This window comes from Meleagris gallopavo, chromosome 6 (genome assembly GCF_000146605.3).
Source record: "Meleagris gallopavo isolate NT-WF06-2002-E0010 breed Aviagen turkey brand Nicholas breeding stock chromosome 6, Turkey_5.1, whole genome shotgun sequence".
Classification (NCBI taxonomy): Eukaryota; Metazoa; Chordata; class Aves; order Galliformes; family Phasianidae; genus Meleagris; species Meleagris gallopavo.
In genome coordinates, this window is record NC_015016.2 from 41668680 (window position 1) to 41690413 (window position 21734).

The 21734-nt window shown below is 42.4% G+C and overlaps 1 protein-coding gene across 1 annotated transcript in view; it reads right to left on the reverse strand.

The window, feature by feature from the left end:
* Positions 1-21225, reverse strand: part of LARS2 (leucyl-tRNA synthetase 2, mitochondrial) — a 122991-nt gene extending 101766 nt beyond the window's left edge. The window contains exons 1-3 of the mRNA XM_003207241.3: positions 21112-21225; positions 12472-12596; positions 9284-9446 (exon numbers count right to left, since the gene is read on the reverse strand). The gene's annotated coding sequence lies outside the window, so the exon portion shown is untranslated. The remainder of the gene's footprint in view (positions 1-9283; positions 9447-12471; positions 12597-21111) is intronic.
* Positions 21226-21734: the final 509 nt, after the last annotated feature.

Below are 21734 nucleotides of genomic sequence, written 5' to 3' on the forward strand. Positions count from 1 at the left end.
TCATATACTTTTACATTACAATCCCTAGTGGCAGTACACCATCACCTTAACGAGAAGGGATCAATCTTTCATCAAGAAGACCAATTAGTGTGGTGATTTTCTGTACCTTAACTTCCTCAAATCTCTGCAGTTTGAAATCTGCTTTACCTGAAATCTAAAAGTTGCAGCTGTAAGATACATTTTGTCACGGATTTTTTTTCTATGAGTATCTGAGAGAAGCCATCTTCAAGGATCTTTGGAAAAACTTTAAATTATTTGCTAAGTAGATAACAAGCATACCTTGCTAGTTCAGGGATAGGTTTCTTCTATGTGTTTTTTTTTTTTTTAAATATCTTTTTAATCCAATTTTTGGTAACCTACAGGTTTAAAAAAAAAAAAAGCCACACAAGTCAAGCATTAGTGAGTAGTATTTCCCATGTACAAAGACTATTGACCATAAAAATGCTTTATAGTCAGGAGAAAGACGGTTCAAACACAAAATGCTCTTACTATAAATGTTTCACAAGGATCTGGATATTGGCCTCTCTATATGTTTCAGCATTTTTATATTGATGGGAATACAAGAATTGATGTATTTGCCCATTTTAGTAGTCTGACCTTTGATGGCAACCTCATTTTGAGCTGTAGTACAAGTCTTATGTACACGTCTCACCATGGGTGATGCATTTCTAGTTTAACCTACAAAACTCCTCAATACAACATGTTAATGTATATATATGCTTATATTCTTGGTGCTTCCAGCTCAGTATTCTTACAATGTTCAAAGTTTTTCTTGCAATTTCCTGCTTTCTGGAGTTAGTGGATTAATTAGAAGCATAGAACATCTTGAGTGGAATGGGAGTACAAGATCATTGAGCCCAGCTCCTTGCTCCACACAGGATAGTCCAAAATCTGCCTGAGAGCATTGTCCACATGATCTTTGAACTGCTGGGCAGCCTTGCTGCCCTCTGGGGCAGAATTTTTCCCTGACCCTCCTGACACATCTCCACACTGTTCCCTCAGGCTGCTCTCACACAGAGCAGAGCTCAGCGCTGCCCCTCTGCTTCCTGTGAGGCCATCAGGCCTCCCCTCAGCTCCTCTGCTCTGTGCTGAGCAAATCAAGGGAAAGTTCTGGCATGCCACTGGGATGGGATTTTAGAGTGTGAGGGGGAGGTTGGATGGTGGCAACTTGCAGCTCCAATTCCCAACTTCTGACTGAATTTCCACAGGACACCCAGCTAAAATTGGCCGAGGCAGCTGCTGGAGAGGGGAGCAGGATCAAGCAGAGCACAAGCTGCTGGGGCCCTTGAAACAGGCTGCTTAGGAGCAAGCTTCAGCTTTCACAGCCCATCAGTACAGAGTGAAGCACGTGCAGTGGGGCCGTGGGCAATACAGAGTGCATAAAGCAAGCCTGGAAACACAGTTTGAATGGAGAACGGTGGGCAGGTGCTATGCCCATAGCAGCAGCCTCAGCCAGCGCCCAGGAGCAGGGGCTGCGGCTGCAGCAGAGCTCCCTACGTGACTGCCCTGCTGTGCTTTCCTTCAAAACATTTAAATCTCTCATAACAACTGTCTTCATGCAGAGCCTGACCTCTGCTGCGCTTTCTGGATGCTGGGAGTTCTTTGTTGCTATTATTATTCGCTCTGCCCTTTATGCGGTGCCAACACTGCTGCTGATATATCTGCTATATTTCAAGGGCCTCTTCCAAGACCCCAGGTTTCCATGAGAATAATTCCCACTGATTTATATGGGCTGTAGTGGATCAGACTGCTAGAGGCAGAAACGGTCACCAGGCCAGCCTCAGGCTGCAAGGCTGCTGAAATGAAATGGCTGCCCTAGCACTGTGGGGCTGAAGGCTGATAAATGGATCCAGCCAATGCGGACTGTTTCTCTTCACCCAGAGCACCTGGTGTGAGTGGTGTCTTGCTGCTTTCTGTGATTATATCACTGCTTTGTAAAGACATTCCTTTTGACAACTGGACATTGTTTTCTTCTGCTAAATTCCCACCAATTACTCCCAGCTCTTTCCTGTACTGTATCATGCAGGTGCTTGCCAGATGTGCAGGCAGTTGCCTTTCTGTTGTTTTCATACCTTTTGCAGCCTGGGCAAGCCACAAGAACCAAAGCAGATTAAAATGATTTGAAACTACACTAATTTAAAAGTGTGCACAGCTCAGAGTCTGCCATCTGCCATCAGAAGCCCTTCGTCCGTCGTTCACAGCTCTGATTTGGTATTGCTGCCCAGGGATGCTGTGCAATGTGCAGCAGCAGTTCATGCTGCGAGGCAAGCACAGGTGATGCACCAGGACTGCTTGCCTCAGCTGGCAGCAGGGCTGCTCCCCCCCTGCTTTGCCCAGAGTCCCACCGTGAAAACTTCTCCATCCTTTGTTTCTGAGATAGGAGCTAGAAATGTATATGAGAAAGAAGGACAGTCAGTTTGTTTCCCACTCCCTGAAAGTAGAGGAATACCCACATTGTGCTCACAACATTGCTGAGCCCCATTACAGAGCTCTTGGGAAGCACTTTTTCTTCACTCCCATCAGTTTCTTTGCTGTGAATTAGAAGAGGGTTATTTTAGATGAAAATGTAGAGTGAGCACAGAGCAGAGGCTGAGTGACATTTTCTTTGTCCTACCAGAAATGCGAGTTGAGCAGTTCGGACAATAGTGACAAAAACCTTATTATCAGAGCAAGTGTATTAAGAAGTCAGTGTCAATTGTCTCTTGGCAGCACAGAAGACCCAATGCAAAGACAGGAAAAAGCTATCCCATGTTCCTTCACTGACAAGAAGCTCTGATTAACTCTGTTGATTAGCATTTACAAAAGAGAATCTGCAAAGCCCCTTGGAGGAGGTAAAGGCTGCGTGGGTTGGTCCTCCAGGATGAAGAGAAGGTCTAATCCCGCCCCTCGACCTGGTCCATGCTACCTTCCCCTTCCCACCTCAACAACTTGTGTGCCTGTGCCATTCCCCTGCCCCATGCTGATGCAGCTCCTCTCTGTTGTGTGAGAAAATGGAGCATGGGGGGAGGGTCTGCAGGCCTCCCACCCATGGTGCCACGTGGGACTGAGGTACAAAGGCTGCATTTGGGCTGGCCGGGGCTTAGCATCCTCCACCACTGCCATAGTGCTGGCCTGGCAACACAGTCACAGATGTGGGTTATTCTCTGCCACTAACGAGAAGAATTGTTTTAAAGCTCCTTGTCACCCTCCTATTTCACTTTTAAGAGACAGTGCCTATTTTTAGAAGCAATTACTGACAAACACTAGGTTTTCCTGATCACATCCACTGATAGAAATGTCTGTATTGCAGATGGCAGCATTTCTAATCCTCATGAGACAAATTTCCTGGAACCAAACAGAAGACAAAGTGTGAATATCACAGCATCATTTCAGTAACTTGCCTGTTTAGTAGAAAATCAGTCAGCAATACACAACAATTATTTAAAAAAGCACTGCCTCAGCCATCCATTTTAAGTTGCACATAAACAGCTCGATCTTTCCCTAGCTAGTTCTGGCTGCAAAAGGAAAGCAGGGTAATGAAAACTTGTTTTGCAGTAGAAATTAATGACCAAGTTCTTTGATGACTGCAGACGTTTCTCCACTGGCACACCTCAACACCCCCTGATTTCTTTCTTTCCTTTTTGAATCATTACAGTAATAAGACAAAATAAGATATATAGCTTTGTTGGGAATTACTAGTCCAGAGCAAGCATGCAAGCCAGGGAACAAAAGAACAGGATCTTGAAGGGCCTCCTGTCAACCTTTTTTAAGCTGGGAGGACTGGCTACATGCTTTCATAGATGAGCAATCAAACAACAAGAGAGAAACACTGCAGCTCCAACAGGATGCGCTTATTAGAGAAAAGCAATGCTTCACGAGCAGAATTTTTTCAGATTAGCCTTTGCTCTGTAAGGTTATTGTAGGAAAAAATATTGTACAAGCAATTTGAGAAAAAAAAGTAGCAGAGAAATAAAAGAACTTGTGTTTTAAGTGTGAATCCCTCTTATCAAAGATTTCATTGTCACTAGCTTGTTTTTCATTGCCACTAGCTTGAAGGATGCTTATGTTCATTTCTGCACATTGTCTTTCTTTCAAAAGGAAAATTAAGTCATCAAACTAGTGGTTCTCAGCTTACACATTTACTATTTGTCCAGAAAACATTCTGTTCAACCTTTCTGTATGTCATGTGTGGAAAAGGACCTCTTCTGATCGTTTTCCCAATACAACCCATTACCTTCAGAAACAATACGTACTAAATGTTACCTAGGTACAAACTCAGACTGTGTAGCCCTTATAAAACTTCTCTTTTTTTGACAAAACAAGGAAGTAGCTCCTTTCCAGTCTCTCGTATCACACTAGCTCTACACTTTTCATCTGTCTCTTTCCCTGCCACTCGCCCGTCGTCCATTGGAGTTGGCTTAACTCTGCACTGCCTCCACAGTCCTACACAGAGCTATGTGGCCCGCAAGCTTTAGAAAGGAATTACCAACTTCTGATAGAAGTCAGCAGAAAGGAGGAACAACTTTTCATACTTATCTACACATCTCCGGGAAAACTGAAGTAGTTGTTTTTTTTTCTCCTGCATTTACTTCTTCCCCTTTCTACAAACAATACAAACAATAAATCTGTTTGAATGTCTTTACAGTCAATTTTAATGAAATTCCCCTCTTCACTTTCCAAAAGGCAGAAATAGGCTGACAGGCTGACGTCTACAGAACATGCTTTCTTTGCTGGACCAGGCCTACCTGCAGGGAGAGCGGACAGCTGGCCCACAGCCTCACCTCTATGGGCTGCACAGTCTCCTCTGCAGCGTGTGTTGCTCTGCATTTCAACTCCAGTGCTGAGAAGCCTCATGCCCACTCCCTCTTACATTTTTTAATGAAAACAGTGAATTCAAATCATGGTATGTCCCAGGCCAGAGTGTCTTACTACTCTTATATAAATGAGCTATTACAAGGCACTCTTTCCAGGGGAATAGCAGCTCTGCTAGTCCAAAGGTTACCTTACAATGCATTAATCATCTGTGCCTAAACTCCCCTGGCAGTTTGTATCACTGTGTGACAGTCTCTGGAAATAAAACCTTTGGTGTCGAAGCAGATCCGAACAGCCCTTTGCACGCCTCTGGTGAGCGGATCGAAGCGTTTAGCAAGGGAATTGACTAAAGCCTTTCTCTCTGTCTCCCAAGCCCCAACCGCTACTGCAACAAATTGGCCACAAAAAGACCCACAGCTAACACTGCACATAAGGATAATAGTTGCCCTTTGGTGTCATTGGCCTGATAAGGATAGCACCCACAGCTCCTGAGTGGTCACCATACCAGGCCTGGCATTCAAATATGAGATTAAAAGCAGCTGTTCCTTTATCAGTGTGAAGATGGATACAGATGAAGCAGAGGGTATAAAAATAAATTGCAGCCCATCATCACCTTCCCTGTGGGCTGTAACCCACTCCAGCAGCGGCTCTTGCTGGAGGAAGTAGCCGCAGCATCCTCACACACTGTGCTGTGTTTGTAGGGGGGCCTGGGCGTGTGTCCCCCTGCCTTGCTGTTCTGCAGCACTCCTGGGGAATGTGTGGGGCTGGACAGCTGCCCCTGCCAAAAGGTTTTGTTTGGAAGGGCTGAATGAACAGCTGGGAACAATGCTTGGGGCTGGGAGGAAGGGCACTGAGAATTACAGAATTATAGAACACCCCGAGTCGGAAGGGACCCTCAGGGGTCACTGACTTCAACTCCTGGCTCCACACAGAACCACCCAAAAATCAGACCTTATGTCAAGAGCACTGTCCAGTCACTTCTTAACTCCAGCAAACTTGGTGACATTTTGTTTTAATCTCAGTGTTATACTTTTGTAGTAAAAACCATCTGGATAACTTGCAGCTTGGGGAAGAACAGTGTGGATCTTGCTTCCAGCCTCCACTTTGGAGGCACCCCACCTGATATTACTAACATTGAAAATCCTGCTGTACGGGCAGGGCAGGCATAGCTTTCTTGACAAAAGCAATAATGCAACTGTCATGATGGAAACACAAATTGAACTATTAAAAATAGCTGATTCTAATATGCAGTCATGTGGGTAAGCTGATTGCTTTAGAGCATAAAAAATTGTTGCTGTTTCTACAAGCTGTCTTTCTATGAAGAAATGAGAACAGAACAGAATACTCGGCAGACAATTTTCTAAACCTTAATCCCAAGAAAGGGTACTTTTAAACACTGCTTCTAATTTCTGCAGTAGGTTATCTAGCGTTTATTAACATGTCATTTGTTTGGAAAAATCAGATTACTCAAACCAACGTAACAGAGAAATTTATCTTTTAATGAAGAGTGTCTGTGTCTATGAATATGTCTGAACACCATCATTAAGTTGCACAGTGAAGCATTTATTGTTGGCCCTCAACATTTGAAATTCTGAGCTGCCTGTACCCTCCTAACTTTATGCCTTCACCAGTAATGCTGCACTTTCCCCATCAGCAGATTTCACACTGATACATGCATTCTTCAAACTAAGATATGAAGCTGGAATGAATCTGAATATCCAAAAGGAATCAGTTTCAGGGAGGGACCAAACAGTGAAAAACTCTATTCCTGAAAGTGATGGTGGTGGAAATTCAGCCAGGAGCCCCCCAGAACTGTGGGCTTTAATAGAAACTTCCTGAACTGCAGATGCCTGATTTGTTTTATGTATGATCTGATCATCTGCCTTGAGAACGTATCACCACGAGTCGTAAGTCATAAATATTTAACTGTAGCACTGGTGAGGGCTGTTTTTTAGAGAGCTCAATTAATTATTACCAGATTTCTAGGTAATTGACTGTCTTTTAGCTGGCACTTAAGTAATTTATTAAAACAAAACTGGCAGGATTATGTCAGGTAATTAAGAGAATGATATTTAAGTTCTCATTTTGGTTCAGTTCTTACACTGGCCTTCATTTACTTCACTTCTTCTGAAAAGTCATCAACTCTCTAGTTCCCAATTTTGAAGATACGTGAACAGGCATCGTTGAAGTTATATATGCCACCATTCTGTAAAAATCTGGAGCTCTCTGCTCTGTCATTGTAGGACAGCCACAGAAAAACCTCTCTTAATCTCTATAAAATAATGGAAAGCCATGTGAAATGTGTGTTAATCTTTGGTCGGAACCATCAAAATAAGCAGAGAATCAGACAGAAACAATGAATTCCCCAAAGCGTTAGGGACCTTGGTCACTTAATTCTTCACAAACTCCAGCTTGCCTGTAAATTAGATTTACTGGAGTGACTTGGTATGTAAAAAATACTAACTCCATCAGCAACTGTTGTTTTTCTTATTCTCTTACTGCTCTCAACTAGTTAAAAAACTGCAAACAGGAGAAGGGAACAATTATCAGAGGACCAGCAGATCTCTTTGCACTCTTTTTGGCCTTTACAGTAACAGTATAATGTCCCCGGAGAGGTATAGTACCAAAAAATGGGATACAATTTTGCCTTCTGTTTCCTTGGTCTCTCCTCAATTTGGTGACCTTGAGCAGGTTTAAACAGAGTGAACACTTATTGTATTTTTGTATGCATAACATGCACAAAAAATGTATCACAAACCAGCCGAATTACCCAGGTTTGATTACCACTTGCATATTTATGCAAATCACCCTGATGGCTTCTGTGGAAGTGACACAAAGCAGAAAGGTGTCTTACAGTTTGTGTCCAAAGGATGGAGGTCCTTGTCCAATCAGACCGAATGTGCGAGGACATCGAATCGCTTACTGTCAGTGAGGCATTGCATCTCTCCCACTAGTCTGTGCCCATCCTAATGAATGCCCTTCATCATGCTCTTTACCTGCAGAAAATTGACTCCCCTGTTCTAAATTGACTTCTCTGTTCTAAACAACACATTTAGCCCAGCATTTGCTCGGCGTCTAGGGAACGTCAGCTGTATTCTCTGTCTCAGTTCCTTTCCTGCCAGGTAGACCTTTATATATAATCAAGGCAGCATCTTAAAATAGCATGCTAGAGATAGTGCCGCTCAGCACACTCCAAACGTTAGCTAATTGCCACAGCAGCCCGGCACAGTGCACGCCTGGGATCTGTGCTCTGCACTGATTAGAAATTCTCACACATGGGGAAGTGTGGGGGAGAAGGATGGCAAGAGGCAGCGAAAAAGAAAAGGAAGATCAAATCAGGCAAGCAAACAGAGAGAGCAACTGGTAGATCCAGCTGGGAATGGCAGGGATGAAGGCAGCAGCACCCGGAGGATGCACAACTGTTACAAGCTGGAAGGCTTGATTTTTCTGCTCTAAATGCTATTCTCACCAGCTACTGCTGCAGTGTGATACTCCTGCCAGTGCCAACGTGCATGATGGCCACTGCAGAAAGGTGACAAGACTAGCAGAGAGGACAGCAGATAGCTCAGACTAGGGAAGAAACAAGGAAAAACGACAAATAACTCTGCAGAGCCCCACTGGGAGTCAAACCTGGCCACACAGCTGTGACCAGACCTTGCATCCATGCCTTGCCTTCCCACTAGGACAGTGAGCCACCTGGACAGCCTTCAGACACACCACCCTTTGAATGTACCTCCCCTCCAGGCTAGGGAAGCTGGATGCGTACACCTCACTAGATCTCCCACAGCTCTGTGATTTCCTGCTCATCCATCCCATACTCACCACAGCATGTTCAAACCATCCTATTTATCTATTCTCATCTGCCTTGTTAAAGATGAACTACACTTATAAAGCTACATATCGATGTAACTTGACTCTTACTAATATAAATTAGGCATATGGTTAGTACTGAAAGGGGCAGAAGTCACAGCTTCAGTCTGTTTCGAGTACTTAATATTTGGATTTTTTGCATTCTTGAAAAGCATAATCACAAAGCTCCCATTGCCTTTTACTGAGGAAGCCACCATTTTGTTCAGATACAGGCAGCGAAGCAGCTCTTGGAGATGTCTGTGTTTCCAAGGAATTCACTCTTGAGTCAGTGTCTAGACGATGCAAGAGGCCTGAACAGACAGAACTATTCCCCTAAACTCACACTTTCAGGAGCCCAGGCCAATTCTGCATTATTGCAGTGTTGCACAAGAGTGAAATTAAGCTGCACCAGCACGATGGAGCAGGGAAGCTCTAACTTACTGAAAAACTCCCCCATGCACCTGTTCCTGTAGAAATTGAGAGAAAACTCTTTGAAAAGATGAAAGATGAATGTGAAGCATGACATCACCAGAATTCTCTCGCTCTCTCCCATAAGCCATGAGAAGGGTACAGTTACCTAGCAACTCCTGCAAGCAGCTCACTTCAGTAGCAAAGCATTGGGGTTTAAGCAGTAGGCGCGTACCTGGCTATAAAGCCCCGTTCTGTTTGTCAGCAGAAGTCAGTGTGTATAAATCAGAGAGAAACCAGAAGTACTGAAGACCTCCATCACATTCTCCAAAGCTAACCTCACTGCAGGCCCATTGGTGGTGCAGCAAATGGCAGGCTTTTCTCCAACAGAATCAACTCTGAAAGACAAAGTAGGACAGACACGCTGGTGAGACAAACTGATAGGGAAGAGAATTAAGTGTTGCTTTTTTTGCACTGAGAATTGATATCTGTAAATTTCTCTCTCAACTCTGTATTGATCCTAACTGTGTGTGTCCAGCTAGTGCACACGCTCTAGGAAGGCAGCTGGTTATAAGTTAAAGTCACCATGAACAGAAGGATTGGTCATTTCCCAAGCTGTGTAGCAGGGTGAGCTTCCCTGGGAGTAACTGTACATCACCAGCAAAACTGATGCAGAAAAGCCTGAAAAAACTGATTACTGGCATTACAAACTGATTATTCCATGCACTTCAAACCTATCACCACCAATCAAGTGAACTGCATACTTGTTTGTCTTTATATTTGCAAAGACCTGCTTCTCAATTTGCCTTTTCCAGCCCAGTTTGACATATCCTGAATCATTCGTGCCATCAGGATTTCACCCTGCTTTGCCACAGAGATTGGGATCTGCAAAGAAATGAAACACACTCTATTTCTGCATGTCTTCGTCCAAACTGTCTCATTTATGAGGAAACTGAGATAGCCAAAGTCTGCAGCAGATAAGTGGTGAGCTGACACCAGTCTTTACTGAATAGCTGAGGAAACATGAGTTGCAGGAGCGTGGTGTAATGCAATATATAATTTTATTTATAATCTCATCAGGCTTTTCATGCCTTCAACTGCTTCCTCTTCCAATTGTCATAGATTTCTGCTGCCATTCACGGCTCCTATTTATTTTCTAGGTGATTTTTGTGGTTCTTTTTTTTCCTGTTGAAACACTGCAATTCTGGGAAGTTCATCTATCACTTAGCTGTCTCATCCTTTTGATGGACAGTTCTCCATCGGTCTTTTCATTAAAAAAGGGGTGAGCCATGATCTTCCTTTTTGCAGTACTTTTCATCACGACCTCCTCTCCTGCAAGCCTGTCCTCTATTACAGGATATTGCAGTCTCAACTAAGCCAGGGCCTGTGCTGGGCTGATAAATACAGATGTAGATAAACTCCCCAGACCAGAGCAGAGTGGCACAGAAGAAGAGCTCTGTGCATGGGAGTCTTGGCCCACCAGGAGCACCTACTGACACCACTCCTGCTTGCCCACTGGTCTCCGAGGACCACTGAAGGCTGAGCTGATGTACATGGATGTAATCCAATGTAAAAGGAGGGCTTTTTGTTTTGGACCTGTAGCTATTTAAGAGTATGCTGTATCACTAAAGGCCTTTGGTGAGTGAATCTGGGGTCCTACTAAAAAGGTGAATGATGAGGGTAGGAACTGGCACAGAGAAGCTGTGGTTGCCCTATCCTTGGAGGTGTCTCTGGTCAGCCTGGATGGGGCTTTGGACAACCAGATATAGTGGAGGCTGGTTGGTTGAACTAGATGATCTTTAAATTACCCTTCCAACCTAAGCCATTCAATGATTCTGAGCTGAGCTATTTATGAACATACTGGCTAACCTTGACCACTCTTTAGTAGCCTTATATATGACAATGCAGAAGCTAATGTCCAGAAGCAGGTGAAAACTCCATCCACTGCCATGTCACTGACTGCTTGTATTCTCCAATGCTGTAGAGGAAGATGATGGAAAACCTAATATTAAACAAATAGGAGTTTTGCCTTCTTCTTACCCAGGCACTAGTTATTTGCCTTTTTAGAAAAACAGAATCCAATCAGCTTACAAAAGAGAGAACAGAGAAAGTACCATGCAAACACTTTAATCATTTATACAAACATCCAATCTGTTTTAAAACCTTGCTAAGTTCTTGGCTCCTGTAGTAGGAGGTTAATTGTACTCTTTATAAGATTGACTTCCTTTTATCTGATTTCAATTTGTTGCCTTTAAGTTAACATCTTGTTTTCGTGTTATGTGAAAGACTAAAGAGGGTCACCTAATCTACCTTCTTCATGAAGCGCACTGGGGAGCTACAAATCTGTCATGTCCTTTTTATCCTCTCTAGATTCAATGCTGCTAATTGTTCCTGCAAACACTGTTCTTGTGCACTGAGGCACTCTTTCAAGATGCAAGCCTGCTGTGTTTCTTTGCATTGTGGTGATCAGAGCTGCAGGACACTGAGGGAGGATGTGCAGAGAGGCTGCATGCCTTTTGAGAGCTGCAAGTTAATGCCATTGGGGCATCTGCTTCTTGGGGAGAACTGACTCCACCTGGTGAGGCTGGAAGAAAGTTTGCTTCATGGAAGAGTCCATGGTTGGGTTCCCCTAACAAAGGATAAAGTCAAAATGAATGCTGCAGTCCTGTCTAAAGACTTCAGCAATCCTAGAGAGCAAAAGGACCGATTGTTCTTTAGCCTTCCCTTTTCTTCTCACCAAACTGTTAGGAAAGAGTAGGAGCTGCTAGAGAGATAACAAGAATAACAAAAATCTCTGCAGTGCAAGATGTGTGGAGGCTCTGAGAGTCGTGGTACCATCTGTGCCTGTCTATTTACAGCCAGAACAACTAACGCCCAACTAATGGTGAAGAGAAGCAAAGCACTATGTCATGGAGACAGCTCTCTAATCTTACATAAAAGCAGCTTTCTGAAAAGCTTCAAGTGTTCAGATGGAGAGAGGAATGGTCACAGCTTACGCTTAGGAGGGTTTATTTATGGAATGGTGTATATCTACCTCTGTTTCAGTCATATCCTTTGAACAATCTCCATCTGATACTCACAGGCAAGTTTGTTCAGCATTTTTTCAGCAATACAAAGTGTAATACATAAAACTCAGCATTACAGATAGATCCATGGTTACAGCAAAAGATCAGTAATGAGGGGAAAAGCAAGCAAACTGTGAAAGCAGTCTGCTTGCTTTGATTCAAAAAAATATTCCTGCATTTGATACATACAGCTGCTGTGTGAGAAGAATAGGTGACAGTCAAAAGGAATGAACAAGCTCTTCTGATCATACTTTTCAATGAAAATACATTTTCAAAACAAGTATATTCATCTGAGATTAAAAAAAATAATCATTTTTGAAACACAAGGGAAACACAGAGTTAAATTCACAGTATTTACCTCAGTGGAGTTATCCTCAGGGATAATTTTAGACCTTCTGACTCAAGTTGACTCCAGCAGGGATAAGAGATTGGATTGGAAGAAAGTACCATTTTCAGGTGAAACGGCTGCAGGGAATTATCCACCTAATGAATGGGCAGAGACAAGGTATAATCTGTAGCGGGATACACACCCAGGGAGATGGACAATCTAGAGACAGACAGACGCAAGTGAAGGAAATACAAAGCAGAAAGGAAGGTAAAAGCATCTGAACTGGAGAAGTCCCTACACAAGGGAAGAAAGGTTCTACGTCTCTGGTTAAAAAAAGAAAAAAGTAGATAGGGAAACAAGTTTCACTCAAACCTCAGTTTCAGAGGAACTGATACATGTAAAGAAGTCTCTGAATACCAAAGACCTCTTTTTGGAGTCATGTAAGGTATGCATTTAAGTGCTCAACTTTTGCCATTGGGGATTTGAGGTGCTAATGATGAATAAAAATCAATCTAAATCTGACGTGACGAAGAGTATCAGAAGGTCCACTAAATTTGCTGCTGTTCTATCTCCAATGACTTCTGTGAAGCAGGGAATTACTTTCTCTGTCCTTTTATGTATTATTCATTTATTTACTTACTTCAGAACAGACATCTAGGCATTTAAACACCCATAAAAGTAAAACAGAAAAAAGAATAAAAAGGACTATACAAGAGAAGAACAAACGGTCACAGCCCAAACTAGGTACACTCAAATACAGTCACATGGTGAATAGAGGTGTGCCATTACCATCATCTTATTAAACGTTTTGGAAGAAAAGATGAGCTTTTCTGTATTATGTTTGCTCAAAGAAACATGCTCCTGCAAGAGGCTGTTCTTTTTTCCTTTAGGAAAAAAACTGTCAGGTTTCAAGTAGTGAAGAAGAAAATAACTCATTTTGCTGGTAAGTTATGAGGCTCCAAAAATGTTCTGTGGCCATCCAAATGGCTGCCTAGAAACATCTCAGGAGATTTCCACCAGTCTCTGAATACTCTGACATGTACCGCCCAAACCTGCTAATTAGCAAAAGTGCCTCTGAAGATTATACCACCAAATAGATGCAAATTACTCTTCTAATTTCTTTCTTTATTACATTCCTTGTTTCCTTTTGATGTTGTAATGCCTTTTTCTCCCCATGACAGCAGACTAGCAATGGCTGATAACATCTTGAAAGTAACGGCTAATATTTGAAATTTTATTTTGCAGCTTCTGTCTTTTAGGGACTTTTCTTTGACCATATTTTTGATCTCATCTTCCTCTGCAGCTTTCTCCAGTCTTGCAAGAACTGATTCCCATTGTCTTTGGCATTTAAGCACTCTTCACTCTTGTTCTCTGGTTTCCCTTCTCCTTGTTCTTTTTTTTGTTTTTTTTCTCCTTTATTTTTCATAGAATCATAGAATCATAGAATGCCTAGGTTGAAAGAACCACAATGACCATCTAGTTTCAACCCCCCTGCTATGTGCAGGGTCACCAACCACCAGACCAGGCTGCCCAGAGCCACATCCAGCCTGGCCTTGAATGCCTCCAGGGATGGGGCATCCACAACCTCCTTGGGCAACCTGTTCCAGTGCTTCACCACCCTAATATGTGTGACACCTTCCCCCTAATATCTAAGCTAAACCTCCCCTGTCTTAGTTTAAAACCATTCCCCCTTGTCCTATCACTATCCACCCATGTAAACCCACGTTTTTCTTTAGTACTTTCTTCCCCCCAAATATGGAAAATAGTTGTCAGACAAAATTATGCTGCTTCCAAATTTAGTGGAGTTGAAGAAAGGCTGCATGGCTTCACCCTGGATGTTTTGAGAGAATTTTATGTCCAGGTCTTCTATCATATTTTAAGTAAAAAATTCCCATGGACATCAAAGTTGCCTAAATATCTTTGAGAAACTGTACCTCTCACCAGAATGTCAATGTAGCTTGCTTGCATTGCCTAAGAAAAATCTGTTTGTTTGAAAAGGTACTGAAACAGAATGAAATGCTCCAGCTGCTAGTCAAAAACTAGTTTTGCTCAGCATGTATAATGTATATATCAATATGTAGGTATGTATATTACACATTATTATCTAAAGAATATTTTATGTTCATATACATCCTAAAGCTGTTGAGTAGTGATGTTTTTCACACTTACATTATTTTACAAAGCTATGGTCCCAGAAACATAAACATCAGTGTGGGCAGCAGCAGCAAGGAAGTGACCATCCCTCTATACTCAGCCTTGGTGAGGCTGCACCTCAAGTGCTGCGTTCAGTTTTGGGCTCCTCACTGCAGGAAAGACACTGAAGCCCTAAAGCATGTCCAGAGAAGGGCAACGAAGCTGAGGGGTCTGGAGCACAAGTCATATGGGAGCGTCTGAGGGAGCTGTGATTGTTCAGTCTGGAGGACTCAGGGGAGACCTGATCGCTCTCTACAGCTGCCTAAAGGAGGCTGTGCTGAGGTGAAGGTCAGCCTCTGCTCCCAGGTAACAATGATAGGATGAGAGGGAATGGCCTCAAGCTGTGCGAGGGGAGGTTCAGGTTGGACATTAGGATACACTACTTCTCTGAGACAGTGGTCAGGTGCTGGCACAGCCTGTCCAGGGAGGTGGTGGAGTTACCATCCCTGGAGGTGCTCAAGGAATGTTTAGATGTTGTACTGAGAGACACAGTTTTGAGGGAAATATTGGTAATAGGTGGATGGTTGGAATGGATGATCACGGAGGTCTTTTCCAACCTTGGTGATTCTCTGACTCTAACATTCTGTGATTTATTTATTATATGAGCTAAGATGTCCATGACTATTCAACTGTCTACTTTTTATATATCTGTGTCCTTGGCAGGAATACATCTGGCATCCAGAAAATATTCCTGCTTTTGGCACTTCTTGGTTGTCTCTCCCTTTGCAAGCCAGAGATAAGGATAGTAAGCGCAGGAGAAGATTCATACTTTTCTTTGTTGATGTTCAAAATTAAGCACAAGATGAAACACTGTGGCATAGCTATCCAGATTCTACATGGGTGTGTGATCAGTGGAACTGAATGTCCTGTGTGGGCTAGTGTTGAAGAACGCTTCAAATAAAGATCCTCAAATTGTGCTATAATTTTTCTGTGGAAGAGGATGCAAAGATATTCCTTTGTTTAATGGGCCAGTATATATCAAGTGCACGTTATAAATTTAGTAACACCAACGTAGGTTTCAGCATACTGCCAAAAATATACCAAATACTATTACAATGGAGAGTGAAAATAAAAGCAGAACATAATCTGATGGCAAAATGAGATACTGTCATATCCATCCAATTCAACAATTTAATCACCGAATAAAACCAAAATAATTTGTGGCACGTACACTAAATATTTGCTTATATATACCACAGAAGAAGTCGCAGCATAAAGAGAGATGCTTCATTGCAAGAATCAACATAAAAAGCAGTAGCTGAACTTCAGAAAATGATCAGGAAATTGTAAAAGAGATAGCGAGTCTCCTTAAATTTTGAGGGAGTATTGCCATGAACATGCAGCATGGCATGACAGAACAGAGCTGAGGGCAGACAGACACCTCCAGATAGTAGGTGACTGAGAGTCCCAGGAAAGCCACGAGAATCAGTGTTGTCCTTGGGTGGCATGACTGGAGACAGGAGAGAACATCGTGACACAGAAGATGTACACTTGGTAGCAGTGTGACCACCCAACAGTAATGACCTCTTTTTGGAAATCTCCAAGTCAAACTTGGAGTCTTTTAAGTGATCTGCTGTAACAAGCTGCCGATCTGTTTGTGAGCAGAGACTGAGAACTTGCACTCAGCTCTGGTCCTGAATCAGAAGGGCAATATCTCAACACGATTCTCCTCACAGACAAAGCATGTTGTGTAATTATTGGTATTTGCTTTTTTGCTTGTTTGTTTTTTCAAAACTAAGGTCTACCTACAGTGAACACACAGGCTATCTTTGATTTCCCTGTCCTTTCATATTCTCCCTTTAACCAGAATCAGTGTAATTTTAGACTGGATTCCTCAGTTTTGTTGTTTGCATTGTTTTAAATCTATTGTTTTACAACATGTTACCACGTATGTTTCCAACTTACTATACTATAAAGTTTTCCTTGCTGTGTCCTGTGCAGTTACTGTAACTGCTCAAGGTTGAATGACTGGTGGTGTTAATGGAAATTTCATAGAACAGTATAAATACACAACAAGAGACTCACAATGTAGGAAAACTCCAGATGTGCCCATCAAAAATGCACAAATATAGGCATGTTTTGAATTAGATTACTTCTTTTTTTCTGGATCTGACGACACACAGGGTATCCCCAATGGCAGAACTGAATTTCTGCTTATTATAGATACTGTTTCCTATCCTGAAGAAACGGACTAAAGTTTAGGAGTGCATCTGTTGTGCTTTAACCCAGCAGCAGCTCAGCACCATCCAGCTGCTTGTTCACTCCCGCTGGGTGAGGTGTGGGAATCAGAAAGGTAGAAGTGCAAAAACTCATGAGTTGAGATAAAGAAAGTTTACTAGATAAAGCTGGAGGTGCACATGCAAACAAAGCAAAACAAGAAATTCATTCACTGCTTCCCATCAGCAGGTAGATGCTCAGCCATTTCCAAGAAAGCAGGGTCTATCAAGCATTTCTTGGGAAGACAAATGCCATCACTCCAAATGTCCCCTTACTTTTCAGCTATATTGTTCAGCAGAACACTGTATGGTATGGGATATCCCTTTGGCCATTTTGGGTTAGCTATCCTGGTTCTGCTCCCCTGCAACATCTTGTGCACCCTCAGCCCCTTGCAGGCAGGGCAGCATGAGAAGCAGAAAAGTCCTCAGCTCTATGCACGCACTGCTCAGCAACTGAAATATTAGTGTGTTATCAACACTATTTTCATCAAAAATCCAAAACTCAGCATTATATGAGCCTTTATGAATAAAATTAACTATCCCAAAGTCTGCACAGGGTCTAAAGAAAAATATCAATGAGTAGTTGGGCTTCACACCCCTAGAAGCGTTGCTAAAATATACATGGTCCAGCTGAATGCTGTGACTGTTGTAATTTAACGGCCCAACACACATAGAATCATAGAATCATAGAACTGTTCAGGTTGGGAAAGACCTTAAAGATCATCAAGTCCAAATGCAACCTAACCATTACTACCCTAACCCTAACATCCCTCCGCTAAATCATGGCCCTGAGCACCACATCCAAACGTTTTTTAAACACAATCAGGGATGGTGAGTCAACCACTTCCCTGGGGAGCCTATTCCAGTGCTTAATAACCCTTTCTGTAAAGAAATTTTTCCTGATATCCAACCTAAACTTACCCTGGAACAACTTAAGGCCATTTCCCCTCATCCTGTCACCTGTCACCAACCCCACTCTCTCTGCAATCACCTATGACTTGATGTCTCTGTGTGTACCCTTAACAATCCAATATTGTAGTGCCCTCAGTGACTCGATACACTTATTTCTCCAGGAGGAAAGAAAGACCTCAAACATCAAGCCAAACTTCAAACAAAAGCCATTCAGGGCAAATCAGCATGTCAGCTTAAATAGGTAGGTAACTCTAAGCCCTTTATCAGCAAGTCATGTTGTAAACATGTTCATCTGCCATATTAAATTGGGGGTTTAATATCCTTGAATTACATGTGAAATTAAAAAACAGTAACAACAAACAACAAAAACACAACAAATGGCAGTCATACGAGAAACGGTAAGCTACAGAAACATTGAAATTTTATGAGGCTCCTAAACCAGAATTTAGGGTTTTCTTCTAAGTTCATGTACCTGGGCAATGTTTTATTTTAACCCTCTTTCTGCCATGAAACTCCCCTAACTTCAGCAGAAGTTCTGAGTCACCAACAGGAAAATAACTGCTCTCCTTCCTGCGACAAGACAAGCTCTTCCAACCATGAGCCTTCATGTCCATCAAAGCCCATTTCTGGCCCTGTTTTGCTTTTGTGAAGCCACTCCTGACCCAGTGCCCTGCATGGTAGGAGCACCATGCCCTGTGGATCCTCCTACTGCTCCATGCCAACCCATGGCAAGGGCAGGGCAGGTCTAAGCTGTGACTAGTGGCTCAGCAAACAGAAAGCTGAGCTGCAGAATATCAGGCACACCGCAGGAGACCACAAGTACTTAAACAACCCTTGGAAATTAGCTAGCAGGTCTTTTATTTTCAGCAGGGAGAGAATTATACGCTATTACCTTCCTCCTCTTGTGTTCACCAGTGCCATGCCTGATTTATGCTGGGACAAGTGGAGAAGACCTAGTCCAAATATACATAGTAGCTGGCAACAGTGTGAGCCGGTTTACTTCTCATCTCCTCAGTCCCCTCAGCTTTCCTCTTCCTTTTATGATTCCTTTTTCTTAAAGGAAAGAAACAGCCCTACTTGCAGCTAGGGTCTGCTGAAAGTCTGCAAGTCTCGGGCCACAAACGATGGCATTTCTTGATGGGCAAAGATAAAAGGAGGCTCTTCAGCTCCCACGCTCCTTCCACAGATTTTTTCCATCTGACCCCTCTGCAGCAGCAAAGCAATCAAAGAAAATGAAGCAACAGGAACTAATTTAGATTGTGAGAGTTGATTAGGAAGTTTAGGAGCAAGAAATAATTTGACAGGGGGAACAATTTGACTGGATTTAAAATTCTGTACCATAATGGGCTGTGTGGGGGTTCTAATTACTCCTGAATAGTGGGGATGTAGCCAAGCATGGAGAAAAAGGTGTTTCTGCTTTGCATGTCTCCTGTGAGGTGCTGAAAGAGAAGTCTCTTTGGCTGCTGACAGGGAGCCCATGCATGCTGCAAATCACGGCGACTTTGACAAGGAGCTCCTCTTGCAGATAGGAAGGAGCACACATCTTGCTGACCATGTACCACAACTGCACCTTTGCATTTCCCATCCATCTTTAGAAATGTTCAGCAAATACTGACTAAATGCTACAGTGCTCCTGATGTCTTTATTTCTGCCTAAGAACTCAGTAGTTGTAGAAAGCAAGCTTGCCTTCCTTATCAGCTCAAAATATTGTTCCTAGAAGAAAACCCCTGTCTGCACTAACCCCAGGCTCCCAAATGTAATGAAGTAAAGTATCTCACAATGACCACTTTTTTTTGAAGTTCATTATCTTCTTTCCTAAGGCAGAGGATTGATGAAAGAAAGAAAAGGTTCAGATATTTTCTGGATTCTTCCCTGGGACAAGTTATAACTTTAATTAAAAATCTGCTTGGGAAGATGGCAGAAGTACCAAGGCTCTATTGGTGCCCCAAAAAGAAAGCCATTCTCTACAAGGGAGAGCTGTGTATGTGTGGTTTATATGTTGTTTTCTCAGATTTTATTTGGAACTGTAAACTGGAATTATGTTTATTTATTTTAAGGAGAAATTCAGGATTGCACTTCCCATTCAGAAAAAAACACACTGCTGAAAAAAACCCCAGTGGTTTCAATTACTGTGCGCCAGCCATGGTGGTACCCCTGGTACTGGCAGGAAGCTGTGCTGATCCACAAACAGCCCTTACATCACCAAGTTGCTCTACCTACACAGCCTGCTCCTGCTCTGCAGCAGTTTGCAGCTGCAGCGAAGGCATTGTACAGTCTCAAGTGCCTTTTTGAGACAGGTTGGCTCCTGCAAAGAAAGCAACACCAGGCTCAGGAATTAACCAGCGAGTCTGGGAGATTGTACCTGTGCTGAAAGGAGCACCTGGTGATCTAATTTCAGTGTAAATCCCCATTCAAACCATGTACAATATATATATAGTATAATTATAATTATTATTAATTATTTTTGTTGGGGCTAATTTTCTTCATTTACAAATGTGATATTTCTGGGTAGTACAAGCATCTGTCTGGGAATGGAGAACAATTCTGCTTACTTTGAATGCCAGTTCAATGGAATCAAGCAGCAAAGTCACCTAAAAGACCTCTGAAGAGCATACAAGGCTAATACAGCTATGTATTTTGTCTTTCAAGAATGTCGAATGCGTTTCAGATTTCTAAACATTTTTGGTGATTTCTGTCCTAAATCTGCTTTGCTGCTCTCATCTGTTTCTCTATTCTAAGGCCAACAGTCACAACTCCTCTCTGCTGGCACTCAGTAACCTGGTAACACTGGTAACCTGTCAGATCATCCTGAATGAGACACTGATTCCTATATTGCTTCTATCTGTTTATCTATCTTATACAGTTTGGTACCTGTGGGCAGTAGTGATTAGGTTTGTGATAACCATGCTTACTGCATTTTTCTTTTTTTTTTTGCCTAGAACTATGTGTATTAGTGAGAAAAGAGTGCAGGACCTACCTGTGAATCCCTTCGCTTCATGAGGAGATGGCTGCGTTCACAAGCTCTCCTACCCTCCCACCTCCTGAGGCTCACTGATTCCACATCCAGCAGAACACTGCTATCACAGAAGGTACCAAAGTGGCTTCTCAAGTAATCTGGTTAAGCCAGTCCAGTGAAGGTTTAAAAAATAGGACTTACATAAAAGGTTGAGCTCACATCTCTACTCATAAAGCATCGTAAGTGAGTGCAGTACTGGACTGTATTCAAATATTTGGTGTGACAGGTGGGCTATACATGTTTAAATAGATGGATTTTCACAAGCTCTGGAGTTTCGTTCACATTCAGTTCACTATACTAAACATGATACATGAACACAAATACATGACTTACAACCAAATCCAGGAGATATGGGGATCATGAATGCTTGTCTCTCTCAGTGGTGATGAGGCCTCCAGAACAGATTTCCTTTTGAAGACCATGTGAGCAGGTGGATGGCAGATACCTCTAGAGAAAAAATAATTACATTAAGACTGGTTAATTCCTAACATGAGCATTAATGTTATGCACTATTATCCAAATTATAATTATATGTATATATATCCAGATCTGCTATATCGGGATGTCTTATAAAAACTGACTTAGCCTTCTTACAGGTACTGGCACTGACTACTGCTTAATTTGGCCATTATTAGCAGCTTAGTGAGGAGTCACTCAGATGGCAGCAGATTATCCAACACCCAGTGTTTAAATAATTACAAAATTACAAGTTCTTTACTGCAAATACAGAAGTCTCCACAGATTAAAAAGATCAGAAATGGAGGAAATTTCAATTCAGCAAAATTGAACCTTATTATGTGACCTTCCAGACACATAATTTATATCGCTAAATACTCAACACAGTATTTCCACTTCATTTTCTGTGGGTTTTTTTGCACTGCTTAAAAAAATTATGTCTACTCATCTCCGAGGTATCAGGTTAGCCACAAGGAAATTTAAGCTAACAGAATCTTATA